General features: G+C 43.6%; 1 protein-coding gene across 6 annotated transcripts in view; it reads left to right on the forward strand.

Annotated features, from left to right (window-relative positions):
* Positions 1-2,311: 2,311 nt before the first annotated feature.
* Positions 2,312-21,119, forward strand: part of GGACT (gamma-glutamylamine cyclotransferase) — a 34,244-nt gene continuing 15,436 nt past the window's right edge. For 4 of the 6 annotated variants that reach the window (XR_014022470.1, XM_081297725.1, XM_081297727.1 and 1 more), the window contains exons 1-2: positions 2,312-2,410; positions 18,988-19,109. The gene's annotated coding sequence lies outside the window, so the exon portion shown is untranslated. The remainder of the gene's footprint in view (positions 2,411-18,987; positions 19,110-21,119) is intronic. The other 2 variants (XR_014022471.1, XM_081297726.1) reach the window with 1 other exon arrangement.

The following is a 21,119-nucleotide window of genomic DNA, read 5'->3' on the forward strand; positions in this document are numbered from 1 at the left end:
CCTAGAGATTAGTGCTCTATCTGATGTGCATGTGGTAAAAATTTGCTCCCATTCTATAGGCTTTGTATTTACCTCACTGATTGCTTCTTTTGCTGAGAAGAAGCTTTTTAGTTTGAATCCATCCCATTTATTGAGTCTTGGTTTTAATTCTTGCACTACAGGAGTCTTATTAAGGAGGAAGTTTGGACCTAATCCAACATGATGGAGATTTGGGCCTACTTTTTCTTCTACTAGCTGCAGGGTTCTGGTTTAGTTCCTAGGTCCTTGATCACTTTGAGTTGAGTTTTGTGCAAGGTGAGAGAGAGGGGTTTAATTTCATTTTGTTGCATATGGATTTCCAGTTTTCCTGGTACCATTTGTTGAAGAGGCTATCCTTTCTCCAATATATGTTTTTGGTGCCTTTGTCTAATATAAGATAACTGTATTTATGTGGGTTTGTCTCTGTGTCCTCTATTCTGTAACATTGGTCTACAATTCTATTTTGGTGCCAATACCACACTGTTTTTGTTACTATTGCTCTGTAATATAGTTTAAGTTCTGGTATCATGATGCCACCTGCTTCGCTCTTTCTGCTAAGGATTGCTTTAGCTTTTCTGGGTCTCTTATTTTTCCAAATGAGTTTCATGATTGCTTTTTCTATTTCTATGAGGAATGTCATTGGAATTTTGTTTGGAATTGCATAAAATCTGTATAATACTTTTGGTAGTATGGTCGTTTTGATAATATTAATTCTGCCTATCCAAGAGCAAGGTAGATCTTTCCATCTTCTAAGGTCTTGTTTAATTTCTTTTTTTTTTAGTGTTCTATAGTTTTCACTGTACAGGTCTTTTACTTATTTCATTAAGTTGATTCCCAAGATTTTTTTTTTTTTGAGGCTATTGTAAATGGGATAATTTCATTGTTTTTTTTTTTTTTTTGAGAACATTTGTCACTGATATACAGAAATGGCTTTGATTTATGGGTGTTGAAAAAAATGGACATTTTCTTGTAAAGCCATAATAACATTGTCACCTAATGAAATTGACAATAATTTCTTACTGTTTTCTAAACCTAGTTCATAGAGAGATTTCCCCGATTGCCTCAAAAATGCTGTTTTTCTTTTTTTGGTACTGGGGTTTGAACCTTGGGGCACTCAGCCACGGAGCAACATCCCTAGTTCTTTTTATTTTTTGAGACAGGCTGCCACTAAGAGAGATGTACTTTTTACTGTTGGTTTGTGTGAATCATAAGCCAAACAAGGGCCACACGTGGTATTTGTTGATTATCATTTTCATCTAGGGCAGGCAGTTGGCTAGATACTCTCAGCTTTGCAGGCCGCGGGGTCTCTGTGTGACTTTCTGTCACGCAGTAGCCATAGCTGATATGTAACTCAGTGAGTTGGCTGTGTTCAAATAACGTTGCATTTTCAGAGTTGTTTTGCTTTGTTTTAAACTCCCTGGTGGGTTAGACTTACCCATAGGCCATAGTTGGCTGACCCTGGTCTGGAGCAACCTATGGGTTTAATGCTAATGACTTGCTAATGACACTTGGTTTGTTGCCTGTTGCTTTATTTTCTGGGTTTATCTGGCTGCTCTTTGTACAGTATGATTTAACCTGCTCCTCTAGCCCCTGTATTCTTATGAATTGGAAGTTAAATCTAAAGGCTCAATCAGATTCATTGTTACCGTTTCTAGCAAGACTACTTCAGAGTGGTTTTAATTTTTTTTTAATATAAATTTATCTGACTTTAAAAGATTTAGAGACTCTCATCCTGAAAACTCGGCATTCTTTTTTTTTATTATTTATTTATTTATTTATGGTAGTTGTAGATGTACAGAATGTCTTTAATTTTTTTTTTTAAATGTGATGTTAAGGATCAAAGCCAGTGCTTCACACATGCTATGCAAGCACTCTGCCATGGAGCTTCAGCCCCAGCCCCAAAGCTTAAAATAAGCTTTGCCTGATGGCAGTGAATACATTTTTTTCCTTCTCTCCTTACTTATTTGTAGGAGAGATTATAGCTGTTATTTCTCAGGGAGGTCGAGAGTTTGAACCCCTCCTCTAGGTCTGTGTGAACTCCCCTCTATTCCAGGCTTCCTTGGTGCCTTGGGCTGGAGGATCACGTATTCCTACTGAATGGAGACTTTCCTTCCATGGACCAAGCCCAGGGTTTGAGATTGCCTTCCAAGAGGCATTGGGTTTTTTGTTTTAATTCCCTTGAACACGGCATTTTACTCACTTCTTATTTTACCTGACTCTCTCCAGCAGACTGAGATCCAGAAACTTGGTGCACATGGACCTTTGGGTCTCTGCGTGAGGCAAGCGTGCTCTCCTGTATCCTGAGGAAGGATTCCAAAGCCGAAAACTTAAGACTCTCAGACTCTCTGTGCTCCTGGATTCCTGGGCCACACAGCTTTGAACAAACTTACAGGTGAGAATTATTTCCTCTTTTCTGAGCTATTCCTAACTCCTAAATCCTAGAGGCGCTGAAGCAATATGCTGACAGATAGTGCACACAGAGCCAGTTGGAATCCCTTGTCTTTTTGTTACTTAAGAAAAGTAGGGGGCGGGGGCTGTGGCTCAGTGGTAGAGCATTTGCCTAGCATGCATGAGGCACTGAGTTTGATCCTCAGCACCATATAAAAATCAACAAATAAAATAAAGGCATTCTATCCATCTATAACTACAACAAATTTAAAAAAAAAGAAAAAGTAGGGGCCGGGGGTGGTGGCACCTGTATATAATCCCAGGGACTCAGGAGACTGAGGCAGGAGGATCACAAGTTTGAAGCCAGCCTCAGCAATTTAGTAAGTTCCTAAGTAGCTTAGGAAGACCCTGTCTCAAAATAAAAAAGGAACGTAGCTCAGTGATAGAATGCCTCTGGGTTCAATCCCTAATACTATGGGGGAAAAAAAACAGAATAGTAGGAGCAACTGTGTTTATATTCTTTTACCAATTTTTGAATTGAGTTTTGATCTTATTGATTTATAAAAATTATTTATATGTTAATGATACTAATCTTTTGTCATATAGACTATAACTCTTTTCCCTCAATTGTTTTTGTATTTGTTTACAGTTTTTGTGCTCTTCAGAAAATTTTAATTTTGTATAGTGAAAAATATCAGTTTCCCTTTTATAGTTTTTTGTTTTGTTTTGCTTGGAAAGAACTGCCCATTTCAAGATTTTTAAAAATTCGTGTTAACACAGATAAGTGAACATGTGATCAGAGCTGGTGTATTAATCGGCTTCACATTACTATAATAAAATTCTTGAGGTAATTATTTTATAAAGTAAAAAGATTTATTTTTCCTCACTGTTTTGAAGGTCCAGTCCAAGATCAGACAGACCCACTGCTTTGGGCCTCTGGTGGCTGTGTCCAACAGCGTGGCAGAGATCACATGGCCATAATCACATTCATAAGCCAGGGAGTAAAGAGGAAAAGACCAGGGTCCTCTTCTAGGGCATGTGCCCAGTGAACTGAGGACATCCCATAAGGCTGCACTTCCTAGCAGTTCTACCACCCCCCAATGGAATCACCCTGGGGACCAAGCTTCTCACACGGGGAACTTTGGGGGCTGAATATTCAGCATCCCAACCCTACAGCAGAGAACATGTGACTCTGAAAAAGAAGACTCCAAGTGGGACGATTTCTACCAGATGATGTCCAAATACTCAACCCTTGGCATTAAAATGAGGCCATTGCTGGTAAGGGTTGTGGTTTGGAGATGGGTAGTTGAGGAATCTTTAATTATGTCATTATACTAGTTTTGTATTAAACTTCTCATAATAAACAAGTTTTCTTTATAAAAGAAAGAATGGTAGGGGAGACTCCCTTCATCCCACTTGCTCATATTCGCTCATATTCCATAGCTATTTGTTAGGCAGTTCTGTGCTACCCATGATGTCCCATGGTTCTATAGGTAGGAGACCTGTAAAAACCAGTCAAAGTTCATAGGAATCCTATAAAATTGCTCCATTTCCGTTTTTATAGGTGTCTTACATCTAGGACCACAAGACATGGTGATTTAGCATTGGGGTGCAGGGTTCATAAATGCTCATGGTCTTGAACTTAGAGGTTGTACATGGGAGGCAGATATTGATGGGGCAGTGGCTGATTAGGCAGCTACCTTGAGAGTATCTACCTACCTATCATTCTGCAGGGTGGAGAGTCCGTAGCTTCCCACGGCAGTTCTTCTGTCTTAGTGACACTGTGATCATGTCACACTGAATGGCAGGCCCTGTTGGCCTTGGCTGTCTCTATTCATAACCATATTAGTGTCAGGTCTTCTATCACAAAGTACCCCAAACCGGGAGGCTTAGAACAACAGAAATGTATTCCCTCCCTGTTCACAGAGATTCAAAATCTAAACCCAGGTGTGGGCGGGGCTGCCCTCCCTCCAGAAGCTCTGTGGGGAAATCCCTCCCGCCTCTGCTAGCCAGTGGCGGCTCCCAGTACCCCTTGCTCTTGCTCGTGGCTGCCTCGTGCTGGTGTCTGTCCGTCATCACATGGCCCTCTCCCTTCCCGCAAGACAACTGGCATTGGACTTCAGGCCGGTCCAGATGCTCCAGGGCGATCTCACCTGCCGTCCTTCACTTACCCACAGGTGCAAGGTCCGTTGGCCGGGCCAGGGAACGTGCGGTTCTGAGGGTCAGGACCTGGACCTTTTGGGGAGCCTTTACTCTCTGCTTCACTCTGCAGTACAGCAGCCACCACTGGGGCAGAGCAGCTCCCCAGACACATTAACACTAGCTGCCCCTGTCCTCAAGGAGGGTCCCCATGTCTGCTCTCCCCCCAGGTGCTGGTGTGCTGTAGCCCTGCAGGCCCCTCGGGCCTCAGCGTTGGTAGGAGGGCGTCTTAGTCCATTTTGTGCTGTTGTAATCTGAGGCCGGGTAATTTGTAAAGAGTAGAGATTTAGTTCTCTCAGTTCTGGAGGCTGGAAGTCCAAGACTGGAGGGGTAGGGGCTGCGTCTGCAGGGCCTTCATGCTGGCCGTCCCACAGCGGAAGGACAGGAGGGCAAGAGCACCAGAAGGAGAGAAGGGGCATGCACTGCTCGTCTTCTCAGGAGCAGAGCACTCTGCCAACGTGTCTGCTGCTGCAGCTCTTTTACCTATTTAAGGGTCCCTCAGGGGAAGGATGAGTTTTCATGTTAGCCAGGGCTGCGGGACTGGGAACTCTCATGATTAATAAGCCTGCGCCTTCCTCATTTCATCATTTTGGGAAATAATCACAGCCGCCTGCTTCAAAGACTCTTTCTCCCTCAATTTTGCTTTCTGTGAAGTTAGGTGCCGTTGATGAAAGCTTGATACAAACTCTCGAGTGGGAGTCAGACCACCTGATAAATGAATAGAGAACCGTTTGACCCTATTCCCAGGAGTAGTTGAAAAGACCAGGTCACTGTCAGTGTGACAGTTAAGTGAGGAGTTACGACCAGCAAGCTCTTATAGCAGAAGCCAGATAGATTTGCAGGTGAGCCAGGTGTGCCAGGTCCCAGGGCCTAAATCAGGTGTGACACACTCTGGATCTGCTGACTGCACGAACCTTCCAGAAGCTCAGTTACATGCTGCTTCTTACTAGCTTCTCTAGTCTCCATTGTCACTTTCCATCTGTGCTGACTAGCAAATTGAACACACATTGCGAATTCCATTGGCCCAGGTGTCAATATACAGGTCGAACATCTCTAACCCAGAAATCAGAAATGTTCCAAAACCTGAAACTTTTTGAGTGATAAAGTATCGGATTTCAGAGCATTTTGGATTTCAGATTTACAGATCAGGAATGTTCACCCCATGCAAATATCCCCAAATCTGAAAACTGTGAAATCTGAGACACTTCTAGACCTGTGGGTTCCAGTTAAGGGATATGCAACCTGCAGTGGTGGCATAAGCGAGTGTTTTCTCATGTAACTTCTGAAGAATGTCTGTAACAAAGTCACCAGTGACAAACTGGTGTCTAGAGTAGTTTGCCACTGGCATTGCTTGGGATTAGAATCTCCAGTAGAAAAGAGCAGGTTTTTGGGCTGGGGATGTGGCTCAAGTGGTAGCGCGCTCGCCTGGCATGGGCGCGGCCCGGGTTCGATCCTCAGCACCACATACAAACTAAGATGTTGTGTCTGCCGAAAACTAAAAAGTAAATATTAAAAATTTTCTCTCTCTTTAAAAAAAAAAGAAAAGAGCAGGTTTTATGTTCAAAAATTTCTCTGTGGCCTCGTAAGTTCCAGTATCTCTTTACCAGTGAACGGTTTTCAAGGTCAACTTTGTGATCCAGGCTCCCTTAGAAAACAGCTACTTCCTCTTCCAGTCTTTCTGATACTTTAGTTGTGTCCGTGTAAATGATGAACCCCTGATGAAGAAAGACCAGGGAAATATTATTCCTGTCCTTCATGCTTAACAATGAGGTTGTTCCTGCAGAGACTCCTCCAGGTAGGGGACCCTCCTCCTCCTCCTTTTCCTCCTCTTCCTTCTCCTCCTCTTCCTTCTGCTCCTTCTTCTTCTTCCTCACCCCCATCCCTCTCTCTGTCTTTTATTAAGATCATTGCCCAGACCTTACAAGTGGAGTGTAAAACTTCTCCTGCACCAGCCACGAGCATCAGGGACCACCCCGACTCAGTTTTACTGTTTGCTTCTGGAGAATCTTGAAGCAAATCCTATAAATCATGTCATTTCATCCCCAAATGTTGCAGTAGGAATTTTGTTTAAAAGATTCTTTTCTTACATAACTAAAATCCTAATTATTGAGCAAAAACTCCATAATATCTAATACTGTATTTTGTAGTTCCTTGATTTTGTAAGAGCAAAGTCTGTGCAGCAGCACGTTCTGGTTGAAGTTGGTGAGAGCCATTCCTCATACTCACTTCTACACCTCATGAACCTTTTAATAGTAAATGTGTGTCAAGCACTGATTCAATTCAATTCTGAGTGCTCTTATTCTACCTTTTACTTAATTTCAAAGTAGTTGCTTGAATAATATGTGAATATATTATTTAAATGTATATATGGTGAAATCGACTTTTTTGTGCAGTTCTGAGGTTTTAAAATGTGGTGGTTCTTGTAACCATCATCACAATCCAGCTCCCCAGAGCACTTCCATCACCAGAACATCCAGAAGACTCCCTCCTGCTGCCCTTCCTAGTCAGGCCTCCCTGGTAACCAGTCATCTCTTCCCCATCCTTAGAAGTTCTGCCTTCTCCCAAATGTCATGAAAATGGAATTTGCAGCATAGAACCTCTGAGACTGGCTTCTGTCACCGAGACAGTGTCTTTGCCCCTCATCCGTGCAGGCATCCTTTTTTGATGTCGTGGTCTGGACGTCCACAGTATGTCCATCCACTGTGGGAAGGCGTCTGGATTATTTCAGCCTCTGGTGATTATGAAGAGAGCTGCTGTAAACGTATGTATGTAGGGTTTTGTTTGAAGAAAACTTCATCTCTCTAGAGTGAATCCCTGGGAGCACAATTGCTGGTAGGTGATCCGCTACTTTTATAAGACACTGCTGGACTTAATTATACAGGAAACTTTCCAGAGTGGCTCTACCCCTTTGTGTTCCCACTAGCAATGTGAGGGAGTTCCAGTTGCTCCACATCCTTGTTAGCACTTCATATGATCAGGTTTGGGTTTGGTTTGGGGTTTTTTTGATTGTTTGTTGTTTTATTTTGAGCCATCCTAATAGATGTGTGTTTTTTTCTTTTTTCATCTGTTAATTATCTAATTTCAGGTTTTTGAGATTATAAAAGAATATATTTAATCTTGAATAAATGAGAGAATTAAATTTATTTTAAATTCTTGTTATAAAAATAAGTATTTGATTTTTCTGATGATTTTCTACATTTAAAAATGGCAAATATTCTATATTGAAAAATCGATTAAAACCAGAATGTTTTACAGACTGGAGTCTCTTAAATCTCACCCATTGAGAGATGGAGTGTGAATGTTAATATCTGGGTGTGAATTTTTCAGTGATCAGTTCATCACAGGCCCCTGTGAGTATCTTGTTCCTATTTTTAGTGCTAGTGGCCAATGGTACTGTGTTTGTTTTTGCCACCGGTTTCACGCTAGATTAGGTTGATGGGTGAATAGTTAATTACCTGACAGCAAATTGGATGCACATGGAGAGTCTTTTAACTGTAGTGATGGCTTTTAACTGTAGTGAACACTGTCATGGTTTGAAACAATGGACCTCTCCATGTTTCTGAAACGGAAGTCAGAGCTTGCCTTTGACCACCTCTCTCCTTGTGAAGCCATGGCCAGCACAAAGAAGGAGACCCTTTGACTTTCCCTATCCTGTGCCTCCCCCTTCAGGTGATTCAGGGACTGGTCACTGGTCACGCTTGCTTCAAAGTGTGGAGCTGATGCCTACGTTAATTCCTGAAATGCATTGTTTGTGGTTTTTGTTTTGCTGTTGTTTGTTTTGCAGTACTGGGGATGGACCCAGGGCCTCATGCATACCAGACAAGTGTTCTACCAGTGAGCCACATCCCAGCCCTCAAAATGCACTGTTAATGTCAGTCCTCAGTCGTCGCTCCTCCCACCAGATGAGACTATGAAAGTCTTCAGACACACAGGGTCATTGCTGAAGGAGGCCTTGTCTGTACTTTCACGCCTCACCCATTAGCTTCTATGGTTCAGGCTTCTAGTTGGTGGTTCTGTTTAAAACCCAGGGGTTGGAGGGTTCTGTTAACTACCTGGAAGAACAATGGTGTGGAGGTTTTTCTCTGGGACTTGATTCTCCCTCTTTTGCTTCCAAAATGCCGCTGGAAAGTCAGACCTATTGACATACCTTCCTTTCTAACTGAGGGACTTTAGAAAGAAAAAAGTTGAGCTAACACAGGAAGGAAGATGGGGGGCAGAAAGCCAGTGGGTTTTTGAGGTTGTTGTGGTTGGAAGCCTTAGAACCTAGAACTAGGAAGGTTTGGTTCAAAGTGTTGAAGAAATGGGATAGACTTCTGTAGTCAAGTAACTTTTGGTTAAAAACTAACATTAATTGACCCTCACATCAATTAAGGCTAGGAAATGTCAGAAGTAGTGAAGGATCAGTAAAGATCTTACCTCCAGTGGACTTAAATCTTTGTTTTGCTTGAAGTTATTTATTTTGGTACTGGGGATTTAACCCAGTGACTCTTAATAACTGAGCCACATCCCCAACCCTTTTTATTTTTTATTTCAAGACAGGGTCTCACTAAGTTGCTTAGAGCTTCACTAAGTTTGCTGAGATTGGCCTTGAACTTGCAATCCTCCTGTCTCAGCCTCCCTGGTTGCTGGGATTGCAGGTGTGTGCCACCACACCCGGCTTAAAATTATTTTTTAATCATCTTTAAATGATATGCTGTTGAAATTATTTTAATGCAGTCATATATATGTGCATATATATCTGGGTGAGGATGAGAGGAAGGGACAATGGAAATGCATGTGGCCTTTAATCCAGGGGTTTTAGAATACCAGCCTAATACCCCTGCTGCCCCCTGGTGGCAGTGTATTAAACAGTGCAGTTCACAGGCAAGCATAACCCAGCCCATTGACTTCCCTGCCCAAGAATCCTAGGGCAGCCTAGGAAACAGTTTTTCTTTCCACTCTCGTGATGACTACTTGGGTGATTTCTGATAAATCATTTAAAGTCCATATTTCACTTTCTTCAGCTTTAACATGTAATTTCTAAAGTTTCTTCCAGCTTTAATGTCTTTTAATTCTCTGACGATGTTCACAAACATTGTGTGGTAGAGATGTGTCAAGTTTCATTTTTTTCCCTTGGAATCTATACCCTAATTCCAGGTAGTTATTCAAGAAGGCAGGTTCTAGAATACTTCCTGAAAGGTGATGGGATTCAGCTCTGGGCAGGAAACTGCATGGATCTGTAGCAGCACAGTCCACATGATTTATATGATGACCCTGCATCATTATTAAAAGTTTAAAAGTTACATCATTCAGAAAGCTTAATTTTAATGTGGAAAAATGCATAATAAAATTTACCATCTTGGCCAATTTTAAGTGACAGTTCAGTATTGTTAAGTATCTTCACATCATTGGGCCATCTTTGCTGTTATTCAGTTCCAGAACTTTTTCATTTTGCAGAACTGAAGGTCTGTACAATAACTCTTCATTCCCTTCTTCCTCCAGTCCCTGGTAACTACCATTCCATCTTCTGTCTCTGTAAATCTATTCAAGATACTTCATATGAGTAAAATCATGTTCTATTTGTCCATTTTGACTGGCTTATTTCACTTAACATAGTGTCCTCACAGTTTATTCATATTGTACTAGAATTTCTTTGGGTGGCTTCCATTGCTTGGCTATTGTGAATGCTGCTGCTGGAAACATGGAAGCCATGCCATTTTCAGTGTGCCATGTTGTACCATGTTTATCAGTGAAGAGAAGAGTCTATATGATTTTTAAGAACATTAATCAAACATACTAGGTAATTGGTATATGCACTTTTGTATGGATATGTAATTTTAAAAGGAACTAGGACTGGGAGTGTAGCTCAGAGGTAGGGCAGGGCACTTGCCTGGCATGTGAGAGGCCCTGAGTTCAATCCTCAGCATTGCAAAAAACAAAAAGTTTAAAAGGAATATTTATCAGATACAGCTGTATGCTAGGCTCTGTATCTGTGATGCAGGCTAGTAGCTATCCCTTCTAATTCTGTGGTTTACCCTTCTGTCAGAAGGAGACTGATAGTTCTTAAAAATCACCTGAAAGCCAGAATTTGCCTATATATTATCTCCATCCATTAGTCCTCAAGGTGGGCATTATTCGTTCTGGTTTTCAGTGCTATAACTGATGTTCAGAGAGACGAAAATCCTTGAACAAGGGCGCACAGCTAAAAGATGGCAGGGCGAGGCTGACAGGGAAGTGTGGCCCACCTACTGCAAAAGCATGTGTTCTTGTGCCTGCACTGGCTCCTGCTTCCAGGAATGATACCAAACAGCTACCATCTGAAAACAATATCACAAAATTGCAGTGTTTATGATAAATAACTCAGAGAAACTTTCATAATGTCTTTGCATTAAATAGCAACCCTTTGCCTGTTGCTTGCAGAGAGAGCATTGCAGATGAGTTCATCTGAGACGCATCTCCAAGGCTTGCTTCTGGAGGATTTTGCAGAATAAATCTCCCTGCTTTCAAAGGGTGGTCCTCATGTGCTGATCCCTGTGTTTCCCAAGTTCCCCTCCACTGCGTCAATATTTTCCCTTACTTCCGTTAGTCAGGGAGCTAAGACCAGTGTCATTGCACCTTGCCCCCTGTCACTATAATGCCATGGTGTTTGGGCCTCGAGCTCTGCAGCTGCTCTGCCCTTGTGTTTCACATAGGTGAGGAAAGGGCTATAGACTGTCCTCAGAGGGGGTTTTCTTGGATACTCTGCAAGCTCCCGAGGAGACCCAGCACAACTTTCCCTCACAGAGGCACTTTCACATGGACAAAGAAGTAGTGATATGGCATCTGAGCAGCCGTTGAAGCCTTTCTAAGAGTTTCTGGGCAATCAGTGACATATCTTGGGACTTTAGAAACTTAGAGATGGGTGAGGAACTTCCAGAGACTTCTGGAGGCCCAGCTGCCTGCACGTCCAGCTCAGAGCACTGGAGCCCAGACCTGTTATGCTGGTGACACCAGGTGCTCAAAGCAAACCACGTCACGTGTTCTGCATTCTTTGAGTGGTCCTTCTTGTTGCTTAATGTTTGTCAACTTAGAAGCATAAGAGTAAAAACATACGCTCTTAAAATGCGTACTCGCCTTCTCCAGGAAACAGTCTCAGAGTTACATAAAATGATGGTATGTTTAAAGGGCTAACATGTATTAACTTGGAAAGGGCTAACTTTTAATTCTGAAGGTGTGTGTGGGGTGGGGGGATAGTGAGGATTGAACCCACGGGAATCTACCACTCAACTACATTCCCAGCACTTTTAATTTTGAGACAGGGCCTCATTGAATTGCAGAAGCTGGCTTCAAACTTGCAATCCTCCTGCCTCAACCTCCTGAGTCTCTGGAATTACAAGTGTGTACCACTGTACTGGGCTTCATATTTATTTTTACATATTTTTAAATAATTTGCATGCTTGAGGTGTATCTTCTAAAAAATATAGGTTTAGATATGTTAAATCTTTGATACTAGGAAAAGGTGCTTTTTGGTTCATTGAACGTTCCACATAGATGAAGGTTAAGCAGAAGTCTTTTCTGGAAAGTCCTATGACAATGAGTTAGTGTGCCTGCCCTCTCTGTTTCTACAGTACGCAGAGCTTGAAACCCCTTTAATCAAGAAGGTGGTAATTCAAAAGCATAAATATAAAATTAAACTGCCCCTCCCACCACCAATGGCTCCCCCCCCCTTGGATAAGTGTGTCCACTGTAATAGACCTTGAGCTGCAGGACAGTGGTCAAGTCCATGGCCTCAGTGGGCACTGGTAGCCCTTGTCCAGCACTGTACCTGACACAGTGAACTCAGAGTGACCTCTGTAGTCAGTGTGGTGTGCACGTGTGGAACAAACGGTGAGCTGTAACCCTGGATAGCCCGCCTTCCTGTTGGTGAAGGGAATTTTAAACTAAATATTAGAAACTATTTTGTCAAGTCTTTGTGATCCAAATAGAAAAAAGAAATTGGCTAATTGGGAATTCCAAGAACCAGATGACCAGCATCTGGTTTTCTCTACAATGTTGCTCTCTGAGCAGGGTGAGAGGGTCACGGTGTGCCACCTGCTCTTAAGTAGAACACTTGCCTCACGTGTGCAAGGCCATGGGTTTGATTCCAGCATCACAAAAAGAAAGGAGACAAAAGGAGAAAAATAACTGAAATTGAATGAATGGGGGCTCTGGAGAGGAACTGGCTGGAGAGGAAGGTGGGAGACCAGAAGCCCGAGTGTGAGTGGCAGGTCCAGGGCTGTTGGGCAGGCCCAGGCCCGGGCAGTGGGTAGAGGCTACCAGGAGCTGATGTTCCCAAACAGGGTGGGAGAGAGGTGGGCTTCATCTGCACTGTTTCTTGCCAACATGGCTTAGGCTGGGCCATCACAACACAGTTCTTTGACAGGGGCTTAAACAGCACAAGTCTATTTTCTCTTGGTTCTGGAGGCTGGAATTCTGAGACCAAAGCATGACAGGGTTGGTTTCTTCAGAGGCCTCCCTCCTTGGCTTGTCAGTGCCCCTTTCTGTGTGTGTCTGTGTCCTAATCTCCTCTTCGGGGGTCACTGGCCCTGCTGGACTGGAGCTCACTCTCATGACCTCATTTTAACTTAATCGTCTCACCTCCAGACACAGTGCAGATATGGTGGGGACCCAAGTCAGCCCACGACAGCCATGGACTTTGGGTTTACCCAAGTCGGCCGTGTGTGCTTTACAGTTCCAGGTGAGTGTTTCAGCTGGGGGCACAGGGCAGGTGCTTGGCAGTGCTTGTTTCTGAGAAAGGAAGAGTTTGAACTCGGAGTCAGATCCCCAAGGGCAGGTCCTAGCCCTGCTGCTTACCAGCCGTGGGCCTGGGGGAGGGTCTGTGTGCTGTTTCCTCCTAGGTCCCAGGAGGGCCAGGTCAGTCGATGCAGGAGGTTTCACTTGGCAGTGGCAGGTGCTCTGGAGAGCAGGTCGGGATGACACCGACACAGGCTCAGAGAGGACAGGGCTGCTGGGGGAAGAGGGTTTTCTGTGTGAAGTTAACACAAGTGCATGGGCAGGGCGACGGAAACGCAGCCTCGCCACACTCGACTGTGCAGAACGGCTGGGGTGCTCTCTGTCAAGGCCACACAGGTGGTGGGCAGATATGTCATCTCATAGGATGTAGGATACAGTTTCACAGATACTTCCACCTGCTCCCAATCACCCAGCCTTAAACTGGAGCTTGTGCGGTCAGCAAGATGAGCGCTTCTATCCCCTTCTCAGAGCCATCCAAAGCCCAGGAAGGCTAAATGAGGCCCCCCAGGAGCCTCCCTAAATCCAGTCCCTTAGAATCTCACTCTGGCAGAAGGGCTGCAGAAGGTCCAGGTCCGAGGCTCTGTGTCCAGCACCTTCTCCGAGCAGGGAGACTCTGGGGAGTAGCCGTTGGGCAGAATCAGTGTTTTTTTAGTGGTTTCTCTCATTCAGAACAACTCCATCTGCTGGGCCTGCACAGCCAGGCACCCATGCACCCGTGCACCCTCAGGGGATGTGCAGCCCTCCTCTGTGGGGTGCCAGGCATCACAGCACAGCAGAAACCGAGGCTCAGAGGTTCGTCCATTTGCCAAGGCCCAGAGCCCAGGCTCCTCTCAGGGCAGTGGAGGGCCCCAGCCCAGCCCAGCTCTTCTGAGCAAGGGAGTGTTTTCTGCAGGGAGGGCTTTTCTTCTGAGGTGGTATCATGTGGCCTTCAGAGATGCCCACTGCTGCCATTTTTGACCCGCTCTACACATTTCAAAATCTCATCATTTCTGGGTTAATAGCACCAGCAAAGACAAAGGCCACATGTCTCAGAAGAGTCCTTCTTGGTAAGACCCAGTTCTAAAATGGGTCCAGAACTTGGGCAATGAACCAAGAGGCAGAACTTCCCTGGCCATTTATATTCATGATGGTCAGAGTAAGCAGCTCTCCAGGACAGCTCTTAATAGTGTGGAAATCCTGCTTCTACCAGAAGAAGATGTAACCACAAGGCAATGTAAAACAAAGTGCAAGGAAGTTTGGGGATGATTAATGGAAAAGTCACGGGAGCAGTGTAACAGGGAACCTGAACCCAGAGGTTGAAGCGTCCTGGATAGTTAGTGTTTAATGAGACTCAGGCAAGTGTCGCCAGAGCTCCCCTGAGGTGGGCAGGGGTACACTGTGATGAAATGAGACCCCACTCCCTCCCTGAGCCCTGAAGGAGAGGGGGAAGCGCAGCCTGGGCTGTCAGAGATGCTCCTGATTTCAAAGGTTCTGACCTACTTTGCACACATATCAGTGTTGTTAGATCACATGCTCTGGCTCTTAAAAAATAACTCCATTGTGCTGTAGGACACTGTGTCCTAGGAACACACACAAAAGCACCTTGGCCAAGAGTCTAGGAAAACAAAGATTATGTGAAGACATGGAGCGTCTCTCACAAAACCCCAGGCGGCTGAAGGGACTCCTGGGGTCAAGTGATATAAGAGTCCTCAGCCTGAAGGGGTCAGTAGGTGAAAACAATAGAAGCAAGTGTTTGTCCAGCAGGCCGCATGTGCCTGAGACTAATCCAGGGCTGACTCCCCCAAATCCCCGCTGGGACGCCAGGGGAAGTGGCTTGGAGCCACACAGCCGCCAGGCACGGTGCTGGACCTGGAGCTCAGGGCTGTGGATCATGTCGTCTAGAAATAGAGGGGAGCTAAGCTCCTCGGACAGAGAACTGGGACAGAGAGCCCCAGCCCCAGCCCTTCAAACTGGATAGAAGAGGCCTGGGTGAGCCTGTGTGGCCAAGAGAAGGCCTGAGACTGGCACTAACATGACCCCAGGTAACCCAAGGTGGGAGGAAGATGACTGCATTCCAGAGCTGGCCTTTTCTTCAGATAAATTGTCTCTGTTAATGACATGCAATGAAATCCACCATCAACTACAGGTCCAGTGGTTTCTTCTTTAAGCTCAGCGAATGTTGACAAGTGTATATGTACTCATGTAAGTCAAGGCCCAGGACAGCTGTGTCACCCAAACCTTCCTCCAGCCCCTTTGCAGCCATTCCTGTTTTCTGTCCCTGTCCTGTGCCTTCTCTTCCACACAGTATTCAGTCTTGGGTGTCTGGTGTCTCTCATTTGGCTTGTGCCCTGAAATTTATCCAGGGTCTTGTATCTCTGCGCCTTGATTAGTTCACGCGGTCTCCAGGTGATGGGCCTCTGGATTGGTTCCAGTTATTGACTGCTATGAACAGAAGAGCTGTGGACACAATACCTTTATTTTATTTATTTATATGTGGTGCTGAGGATCAAATCCAGTGCCTCACACATGCTAGGCGAGCGTCTTACTTACTGCTGAGCTACAACCCCAGCCCAATCTTGGATATTTTCATTCCCCAAAGTGAGCTTGCAAATGTATGTTTAACTCTATAAAATCTGTCAAAACTATTTTCCAAAGTTGTTTCAAATGTCTGAGAGTTTCAGTTATATTACATCCTTGCCAACACTTGATGCTAGTATTTTTCAGTTTTAGCCATACTAATACATATGTAATAGCAGCATTGTGATTTTTTTTTTTTTTTTTTTTTGCTTTTCCTTAATGACTACTAGTTGTGTCTTTTCATTGCTTACTTGAGATTCATTCATCTTTGGTAAAACATCTGTTCATGCCATCTTTTGCCTGTTATTACTTAGGTTATTTTCTTCTTCTTGAGTCATGGGAGTTCTTTTTGCATTCTGGATAGAAGTCCTTTACCAGATATAAGTTTTGCAGATACTTTCTTCTAGTCTGCATTTGCCTTTTTATTTACTTGTCTTCAGAAGTTTTAAAATTTCATGCTATCAAACTTACTATTTTTAAAATGATTTTTTGTGTTCTAGCAAAAGATTTCCTTTCTAAAAGTTTTAGCTGTTACGTTTGGATACATTCTAAGTTTAGCAACACATAGTGAAGATGAGGGGGTTTTTTGCACATGGACATGGACCATTTGTTTAAAGACTGTCCACACCCCATGAATTCCCTCGGCACCTCTACTGAAAGCAGTTGACCATACAAGGGTGGATCCACTTATGCACTCTCTTCCATTGATTTTTTTAAATTATTTTTTTTAAATGCCACAATTTACATTCCACAGAATTTGCCATCCTCAAGTGTACAAGTGGGTGGTTTTAGTACATTCACATCCTACCCGCCAAAGAACATTGCACTGATCTCCATGTCTATCTTTCGTCTAATTCCTTGCTGTCTGTATTGTAGCTTTGAGGTTTTCAACTACAAACTTTGTTCACCTTTTTCAATATCGTTTTGAGTGTTCTAGATCCTTTGACCTTTTATGAAATTTTAGATTCAGCTTATCAATCTACAAAAAAAACCTTGAAATTTTCATTAAAATTAGGTTGAATTTATAGCCCAACTTAGGGAGAGTAAGCATTTTTAATTACATCCATTCTCCATCAAAACACAGTATATCTCCATTCTACTTAGATACTGAATTTCAACAGTTTTTGAATTTCCAGTGCTTGAGTCTTGCACACATTTTGTTAAATTTGACCTTTAGTATCTCGATTTTTTTTTTGGTGCTATTGTAAATAATACTAGAGTTTTTAAATTTTCAAGTTCCATTTTTTTCTCTACCAATATATAAAAATACAGTTGATTGCATTTATTAATTAATCCATTTATTCATTTCTGTGGTACTGCAGATTGAACCCAGGGGCACTCTACCACAGAGCTACATTCCCAGCCCTTTTTATTTATCTATTTTTATTTTGGGATAGAGTCTAAGTTGCATTTATAGCCCAACTTAGGGAGAGTAAGCATTTTAACTACATCCATTCTCCATCAAAACACATCAAAACACACTGGCCTTGAACTTGTGATCTTCCTGCCTTGGGCTCCTGAGTCTCTGGGATTGCAGGTGTGCACCACCATGCCTGGCTGATTTTTATATATTGACCTTGTATCTTAAATTCTTGCTAAACTCTTTAGTTCTAATCACTTTTTTGTGTATTCCTTAGTATTTTCTATACAGAAAGTCATGTCAATGGGAAAAGTAAAAGGATAGTTAGATAGTTCCTGCTGAATGGAACTGGGAAGAGTGGACGTCTTCACCTTCCTCCAGTACCGGGGGCCCTGTTTGGTCACTCACCATGAGGAAGGCTGCAGGCTGTCAGTGATTCCTAGCTGCCTCTTACCAGGTTGAGAAAGTCATCTTCTATTCCCAGTTTACTGAGAATTTTTGTCCCGGATTTGTTGAATTTTGTCAAGTGCTTGTTCTGCATCTCTCAAGATCATCTTAAGGTTTTTCTATTTTTTTTTTTTTTTTGAGAGAGAGAGAGAGAGAGAGAGAGAGAGAGAGAGAGAGAGAATCTCTCTTTCTCTCTCTCTCTCTTTTTTTTTTTTTTTTTTTTTTGTATATGGACACAACACAATGCCTTTATTTTTATGTGGTGGTGAGAATTGAACCGGGGTCCCGCCCGTGTTAGGCGAGCGCTCTACCGCTGAGCCACAATCCCAGCCCGGGTTTTTCTATTTTAATGTGCTCCTCTGGTGAGTCATTAATTTTTAAATATTAAACTATCTTACATTGCGAGGGTGAAACATTTCTTGGTAACGATGTATAACACCTTTTATATACTGCTAGATTAACTTTGCTAATATTTTTTTAATATTTTATTTTTTAGTTGTAGTTGGACATAATACCTTTATTTTATTTATTATTATGTGGTGTTGAGGATCAAACCCAGGGTCTTGCATTGTGCTAGGCGAGTGCTCTACCGCTGAGCCACATGCCCAGCCCCAACTTTGCTAATATTTGTAGAAGACTTCTGCATTTATGTTTATGATAGTAGCCTGTAGTTCTCATTCATTTGTACCAATGTATTTATTTGGTTTTGGAACCATAAGTGGAATTAAGTGCTTACTTCTTCAGAACTTATAGCAAGCCAGGTGTTGTGATGCACACCTGTAATCCAGCAGTTTTGGAACTGAGGCATGAGGGTGTAAGGATGGCCTTAACTTAAGAAGGGCCTTAGCCTAAGTAACTCCATTTTGAAATAAAACTGCACTCCCTACCAGGTACACCTACGGAGCCCTCCAATATGGTCATCAGGCACAGCCTGATAAAATAAGTCACTTTCCACAACCCTGATAAAACTCAGAGTGAAGTTTCTGTCATTTGCCTTCACCCTGATAAAGGCAAAAGGCAAAAGTTCAGGGCAGAGACCACCAGACTAGATGACCTCAGAATGAAAGATGTCACTGAGAAACCTGGTAACAGCTGATAAGGATTGAAAGGGTGGTCAGAAGCCCCAAAAATTAGCATAAATGATGGAGCAAATGAGCAGACATTCAGCCAGCCAACACTGATGCACACAAGCCTGAGCCTGATGAGGATCTGGACTGACATCCTAACTGTTCTCATCCGTCTGTCCTCACCACTCTCAAACTCCACAGTAGCCTCTTGACTCTGGTGAGAAAAGGACTTCTCCTTATGACCATCTCCTCAGCCAGCCATCAACTCAACTCCACCCCAGGAGAAGCCTCTATCGGTTCCTGACCTGGTTGCTGCGGTCTGAGTGAGTGTGCATCTGCTGGACTTAAGATTTTAAATCTAGCATTTAAGCTTGACGTGCAGAGGGAATGTCTGCAATAGGTCTGTCTTGATTGAGTATGTTTTCAGTGCTTAGAATTAATTAGAATTGTTTGCTTTGAATTGATTATGTCTGTTGTAATGCCCAGCATTAAGGATTATCATTCTTTGATTAAGAACCTATAGAGTGATATTGTATGATATGATTTGAGTAAATAAAACATTGAAAAGGGAAGAAGCACACGGACATTCTTTATCTCTCCCCTCGACTGTAGATGTCAAACTTTTGCCATTGTGACAGAGGGTCACAAGTTCAAGGTTAGCCTGGGCACCTAAGCAAGACCCTGTCTCAAATTTAAAAAAATTAAAAGGATTAGGGTTATAGCTCAGTGGTAAAGTGCCCTGGGTTTAATCCGTTTAATCCGTAGTATCTCTCTCTCTCTCTCTCTCTCTCTCTCTCTCTCTCTCTCTCACACACACACACACACACACACACACACACACACACGGAATTATGAGTGTGGCTTCCTCTTCTAGTTTTGGGAATTTTGTGTAATGCTGGTGTCATTTCCTCCTAAGTTTCTAAGCAGGGGTAGGAATGACCTCTGAAGCCATGTGCCTCTATGCACAGGTTCTAAACCGAGTGAAGGCGTATGAATAGGTAGAGGGCTGTTCAGGTCGACGCGTCTTCTGGAATAAGCTTTGGTCTTTTGTGTCTGCCTTTAGAAAACTTTTCTGTTTCATCTATATTGTAGAATTTCTTGGTGTGAAGTTATTCATTATATTCCTCAATTGTAATGTACAAATAGGGATGTCCCTCCTTGGTGAGGGCGATGAGGTGGAATCCACAAACGACTCAGCATCCACCTGGCTCTCTTTAGTCTTAAGAAAGACCTGGGTTGGGCTGCATTCATACCTGGCTTTGTACATGGAGGAGAAGGGTCCCCTGCAGCCAGTTGAGTTGCGAGCTGGGGTCAGGGCTCTTGCAGAGCCCACAGAATCGGTGGGAGGGCACCTCAGGAGCTTCCTGGTCAGACAGCCCCTCTTCTCCCCCTTGGGTACCGACAGCTGGGGAGGAGGGCTTGCCTCTGTGAAGGGGCCCACTTCCTGGAAAGTGACCTTTATTTCAAATGCGGGAATAGGAAGAAGGGAGAGAAATCCCTGAACTGGAAAATAGGGAGATCATTGTTGTATTAAAACAATGCCAGGTTTGCGTGAATTTTGGAGGAGAAACGTTGAACTTCTAAGGGATCAGAGTATTCTCTCTATGCGTCCTGCCCCTTCTCTGCTCCTTCCTTTACCACCTCAGTACCAGGTGCAGGCGGATGCAGAGCTGGGTTTCTAGGGAGGAGTAAAGAGCTGAACATTTAAGGCCTTCAACTGGGCCTCTGGTTAACCCCCCAAAAGTACGTGGTTTGTGAGGCATGCCCTCTGGGTAGTCACTTTTCCTCTTTTGGGGGAATTACTGAGATAGAGGTGAAGTCTGTCAGTGCCAGCCAAGGGGTAGGAAGGGGCCAGCAGGTTCCTTGTGGGCTGTGTGGACTGATCCCAAGTGGGACAGAAGAGGTTTGCTTAGCTTGGACAGCTGAGAGGCAGAGGGGAGAGTCCCTTCTTCCTGTTTACCTGTACAAATTTTGTTTGTTAATTGAAAAAGTAGTTTGGGGCTGGGAGTGGTGACATATGCCTTTAATGCTAGCTACTCTGGAGGCTGAGGCAGGAGGATGGCAAGCTCAAGGCCACCTGGGCAACTTACCAAGATCCTGTCTCAAAATAAAAAAAGGGCTAGAGTGGGGCTGTGGCTGTGGCTCAGTGGTAGAGTGCTCACCTAGCATGTGCAAGGCCCTGGGTTCCATCCTCAACATCACACAAAGATAAACAGATAAAGGTATTGTGTCCCTCTACAACTAAAAAATATTTTTTAATAAAGGGCTAGGATGTAGTGGTAGACTGCCCCTGGGTTCAATCCGCAGTAACCACACCTGCCCCCCCACCAAAA

Source organism: Spermophilus citellus, assembly GCF_964194105.1.
Source record: "Spermophilus citellus genome assembly, chromosome: 1".
Classification (NCBI taxonomy): Eukaryota; Metazoa; Chordata; class Mammalia; order Rodentia; family Sciuridae; genus Spermophilus; species Spermophilus citellus.